Source organism: Hordeum vulgare, chromosome 4H (assembly GCF_904849725.1).
Source record: "Hordeum vulgare subsp. vulgare chromosome 4H, MorexV3_pseudomolecules_assembly, whole genome shotgun sequence".
NCBI classification, from domain to species: Eukaryota; Viridiplantae; Streptophyta; class Magnoliopsida; order Poales; family Poaceae; genus Hordeum; species Hordeum vulgare.
Window position 1 is genome coordinate 134,295,161 of NC_058521.1, and position 6,000 is coordinate 134,301,160.

Below are 6,000 nucleotides of genomic sequence, written 5' to 3' on the forward strand. Positions count from 1 at the left end.
CTACGTCATACATAACCCCACCGTGTCCTCGATCGGAGAAGGAACTCACGAAAGAGACAGTCACGGTTACGCACACAGTTGGCATATTTTAATTAAATTAACTTCAAGTTATCTAGAACCAGTGTTAAACAAAGTTTCCACGTTGCCACATAACCGCGGGCACGACTTTCCGAAAGATTTAACCCTGCAGGGGTGCTCCAATTAGAACATCACAAATTACCACAAGCCGCATAGAAATCCTCAACCACGAAGCTCGCGATCTCGTCGGATTCCCTAGTGGAAAACCTCAACTCTGAGATTACCCAAAGCATCACGGAATCTCGATGCACAAGATATCTCGTCAAAGGTAAAACTAATCCAGCAAGGCCGCCCGGCGTGTCGACGATACCGATAGGAGCCGCGTATCTCGTTCTCAGGACACGATGGATAATTACAGCGGCCCGAGTTGGCCCCGCAAACGGCTCTAGTTTTGGACCAGCACCAACAGCACTGCCCCCCCTGTATTATGTAGAATTACTCCTCGGGTAGCGCTAACTCCCTATGCATTTCAATTTAACAGAATTATTATGTTGGGCAAATAGTACCAATGTTGGGCCTTTCCAGACCAGCTTTAATCTAAAACGAATTATCAAGGGGGTCCCCATAACAACCCCAATCGTGTTAGGAGCGCTCAATTATGGAACATAACACCGGTAGCCGAAACTAAGGGGGCAAAGGTGGAACAAAACACGAGTCTAGAAAGGCCGAGCCTTCCACCTTTTACCAAGTATATAGGTGCATTAAAATAAATAGCATTTAATAGGGTGATAAAACCAGAAACCCATGTTACCACATGGAAGCAACTGCACCTGCAACTAGCAACGCTATCAACATGGTTAAGAAAGCAGTAACATAGCCAATCAGTGGTTTGCTAGGTCGAACAGGTTGAAGGTTTCATGGCATTGTTGAGAGGCTGATATTTAACATGTGGTAGGCAATGAGACATAACGACAGAAATGATAAAACTAGCATGGCAATGATAGTAATGGTATCTGGGGAAATGGTCATCTTGCCTGAGATCCTGCTTGTTAGAAGAACAACTCCGTGAAGTCGGCGAACCAATGTAGTCGAATGGGTCCTCACATTCCGACACGCTTGCGGAACTCTATCGGAACGGAGCAAACCGGAAACAAACATCAACACAAATATTCACCACGGCAAATGCAAGACATGATGCATGCCCTAATATGATGCATGATCAGTTCAATGAGGCAGGCATGGCATGGCAATTCACCTCACACAAACTCTACACATTAAGTGAAGCTCGATATGCAACGGGTTGCATATCGACGAAACTCCATGATTAATTATTTAAGTCACTCTCGTTTATTAACACGGAATATTAAATGTTTTTAACATGGCAAGGGGTGAAGCGATGATCCTACGTGTCATCCTAGTCTGTTTAACTCGCGGTACATAGAATGAGCTATGACACAAGAACATGCAACACAAGATAACATGCCATGAATGCGACATGCATGCGAGTTACAACATCACGGCAAGAAGGGAAAGAAGCATATGTCGCCACGGCGAGCGAGAGGGAACCATGGCGGCAAATCGGAAACGATGCCACGGCAACGTTCCTATACCGTTAACTCGCCGAGATATCAGTGCCAACGAACTGGGAACGCGTGCGGTTACGGTAAATAAAGATGGGGTGATCCCGTATCTCGGGTTCCCATGTCTCGAGGCACGACGAAAGAAGACAACGGGCAACGGGCAACATACGGTGCATACATATATTCAACTCATACATCATATGTGTTCGGTACACCACACGTTCTCACGGTATACCTTCGACGCGTGCGAATCGGAGCGGTTCGGGTCGTAGCGGACCAACAGTCGTCATGGAAGTCGTGGTCGTCGTGGAAGTAGTCGTACACGGTCTCGTCGATGGTAGTCGTTCGCTCGGTGTCGTGGTTCTTGGGTCTTCGACGTCGGTAGTCGATCACGTCTCCGTCGATGTCCGGGGTTCGTCGAGGACGTCGTTGTCGTCGATCTTGTCGACGACTCACGGTAGGCGGGGATGGTCTACACAGCGACGGCAACATAAGCAAGCACCAGCACTCTACCTCGGTAACAGCAGCAACTAGCACCTGGCAGCAAGAGCAACATCAACTAAGCAACGACCAGCAACACACTAAGATACTACAACAGCAAGCAACTAGCAAGCAGCAGCTAGCAAGGCCACGGAAGCAGCTATCTAGCAGCTAATAGCAACAGCTATAGCAACACGCAAGGAAGCTTCGGCTAGCGCAACCAAAACAACAGTGTCAACTGGCAAGCAGCGGCTACAGCACAAGCAAGTAGCTCAGGAGCACTCGGCGGGGAACGGTGGCAGGAGGAGCAACAACATGCACCGGCTACTAACAACATGGCAGCACAGCAGGCAAACACAACATCAGGCAACAGCGGCACAAGCTAGCTATCAGAAGAAGCTACAGGCAAGCAAGCAAGCTAGCTAGCAGCGGTACGGGCAGCAAGCAGCAAAGCTACATGCAGCAGCGACCATCACAGCAGCAAGCAGCAAGCATGCCAACAAGCAACAACAGCAATGCAGACAACGCCACAACGGTAGCAGCCAGCAAGCAGCTACACATCAAGGCAGCAGCAGCGGCAACTCGACACGGGACCAAGGCGGCGCGGCGCAAGAAGGGCACCGGCGGGGAACGGCGGTGCAGCCGGCGAGCGCGGCGGCGAGGAGCTCGCGCGGGGAGGCGAGGCACCGCGGCGAGACGGCTCGGCGGAGCTAGGGCGAGGGGATTCTGGCGGCGAGGAAGACGCGGCGCGCGGGAGAAACGGTGACGAGGGCTCGACGGGGCTGGCAAGGTCCGACCAACGGGCAGCACGGCGGCGCGGGGTAACGGCGCGCAGCGCGGGGGGACGTGGGAGGCCAGGGGCATGGCGACTGCGCGGGGGCGAGGCGGCCGGCGGCGGCAACCCAGAGGAGCAGCGCGGCGCGGCGGCTGGGAGCACGGCCATGGCGAGGGGAACGGGCGAGGGAGGCGTAGAGGAGGGGATCGAGGGGAAGCGACGGCGCTCGGGGAGGAGATAGGGGACGAGGGCAGCTGGGCTCTTGCTCGCTAGGGTTGGGCCAGAAGGTGGGCCTAGCCTGGGGTCCTCCTTCCCTCCTATTGGTTTTTTTCTTTAAAAAAACAGAAAACTCAAACAAAAAAATGGAACAGGTTTTTAAAAAAAATAGAAAAATGCTTTTAGCAACCTTTTAAAAAAATATGCCCCAACTATAAAATATCTTGGGCATTTAAAATAAATAAAATGAAACCTTTTTTAAGAATTAAAATAATACCCTTTTTTATAAATAATAAACAAACCCCTACTTTTTAAATAAAAGAGTCTCTAGTTTTTAAACATAACAAAAGGAAAAAAATAAGGCAAACCCAAGGGTTGCCCCCACATTTAATAAAAGGGTTTTAAAAGAAGATGAATCTTTTGACGGGGTTAAAATGGAAACTTTAGCAAACCGCAAAACAAATAAAAGAGGGGTGAGAAGGTTTTAGGTCCGCGGTGCAACAGGGTTTAGCGGTGGCTCTCACGCACCCTCTCTCAACACTCCAATAAAACAACGCCACTCCCAAGCCACTAACACCCAACAACACGGCAACAAGCAACACCGATAAAACACACATTACATGATGCCATGCATGATGCGATGATGCAATCTAAATGACGATGCAGCCAACAAAAATAAAATAGCCACATGACGGAAACGAAATAGAAGGGGAATCTTCTGGGCGTCGGTCTCGGGCTGTCACAGCTTGGCGATAGGAGTGGTACCGGGTACCAAGTCAATGAAAAACTCGACAGCTCGAGCAGGGAGAATCCCCGGAAGTTCTTCCGGAAAGACATATTGGAATTCCCGCACAACTGGGATGTTTTCGAGGCAACACATTTAATGCATTCAAGGCATACAACCATGCCTCAACATCTCGGACGAGACGAGCATGGTAGCTTATTAATTCATCTGAAGGGTGCAGGAGGTGGACGGTCTTGGTGGCACAAACGATTGAAGCCGTATGAGCTTTCGACCAGTCCATTCCCAATATAAGATCAATGTTAGAAGAACTCAATAACATGGGAGCGGCAAGGAATTCCAATCCTTCAATTTCAACAAGAACATTGGGGCAGACCATGGAGGGTCGGCATTGGCCCGCGGGGGTGTTTACCATTATTGGGACGTTCATCTCTTCATAATAATGCCATGCATAAATGCAAAAATTTCTGACATGAAGGAATGCGATGCTCCTGTATCAAACAATACAGAAGCAGGTATTAAGTTAATGAGAAGTGTACCAATCACGTTAGCAGGCTGGTCTTGAGCTTGACCCATATCAATGTTGTTGGCTTGACCACGAACATAAGCTGGCTTGGCATTGTTGTTGCGGTTCCGGTTGTTTCCACTGCTAGTTGAGGGAAGTGTCAGTTGATTCAGATACTGCCTGCAGTCTCTAGAACGGTGACTTGGACGGCCACGCTTGAAGCACAGCCCGTCCTCAGGACGGGAAGGTGGAACTCGAGGCGGTAGAGCTGGAAGCCTCGACTGCCTAAGTGGTGGAGGAGGCAGGCGAATTGCAGCATAGGACGGTCTCGGAGCAGGAGAAGGTGCATAGTACATGTTGTTGGGAATCCAGATCTTCCTCTTCTGTGTAGACGAGCCCGAAGATGAGCCCATGTCACGGTTGCGCTTGCTGCTATCCTTATATTCCTACAGACCAGTCTCAACCTGAATAGCCTTGTTCACCAGGGTGGCGAAGTCAGCACAGTCCTCAACAAGGAGCACCAGCTTGAGGTCAGGGTGAAGGCCCTCACAGAACTTCTCCTGTCTGCGTGCATCAGTTGCTATGTCTTCTTCAGCATAGCGAGATAAGTCCAGAAATTCCCGCTGATAAGCATCCACAGTCTTGTTGCCATGGACAAGGTTGCGGAACTGACGCTTCTTCCGGTCCATGATTCCCTGAGGAATGTAGCGAGCATGGAAAGCAGTCTTGAACTTCGTCCAAGTGATGACAGTTCCAACGGGCTGAGAGCGCCTGTGACTGTCCCACCATTGAGCAGCGGGACCCTTCAGGAAGTAGGCGGCAAAGTTGACATAGCTTGCCAGGGGCACATTGGCAGACTCCAGCTCATTAGAAATGTCACGGAGCCAGTCATCAGCATCAAGAGGCTGAGTTGAGTTGCGGTAGACCGCAGGGTTGAGGCGGCAAAAGTCTTGTAGTGTCACGCCTTGCTGTTGGTTCATGTTCGACCTTTGGAACCAATCCATGAGCCCTTGCATAAACTGGCAGTTCAGTTCAAACTGTTGGTTCATCCCCGCCATATATTCAGGAGGCAGGGGTGGTGCATCATTGGTGGGGCCACGTGGGCGGCCAGCTGGTCTAACCATCCTGCTAAATATTTGATCGGGGTAGTTTAGCTTAATGTAATTGCAAATGCATCGTACGCATTCTTGTAGTAATCAAGCATGACGAACGGGAAATGCGATAGATACTTCATAGTAGTTGAGTTCGACATACAAACCCATACATACGTTCGATTACAAACCATCGATTACAAATTCGAAATTCGGCGATAACCTGGATGCATTAGACGATAACCTGGACTCACTAGGTAGCATGCAGACACGCGGTGGAAGAGTACCACAACGATACATAGCGATAAGCCTACATCAACGTCGGAGAAAACGAACAAATCCGGGCAGCTAGTGGTGATAGAAGGTAGGAACAGGACCCTGTGTTCCTTGGTGACTCTAGTGAGGGTCCCCATCCAATCGGGGAGCAGAGGTCCAAGGGTAGGGGTACTACCCCCAACATCAGTCCACTCAAGACCTGGTGGTAGCTCTGCCCTGCTCGGCTTGCGGATGTGCGCAGGGGGAACCCTCGGGTGGTGTGCTGGCTGCAGCTCTATTAACACGTCGTAAAGACAAGCACGCCTAGCGTATAACTC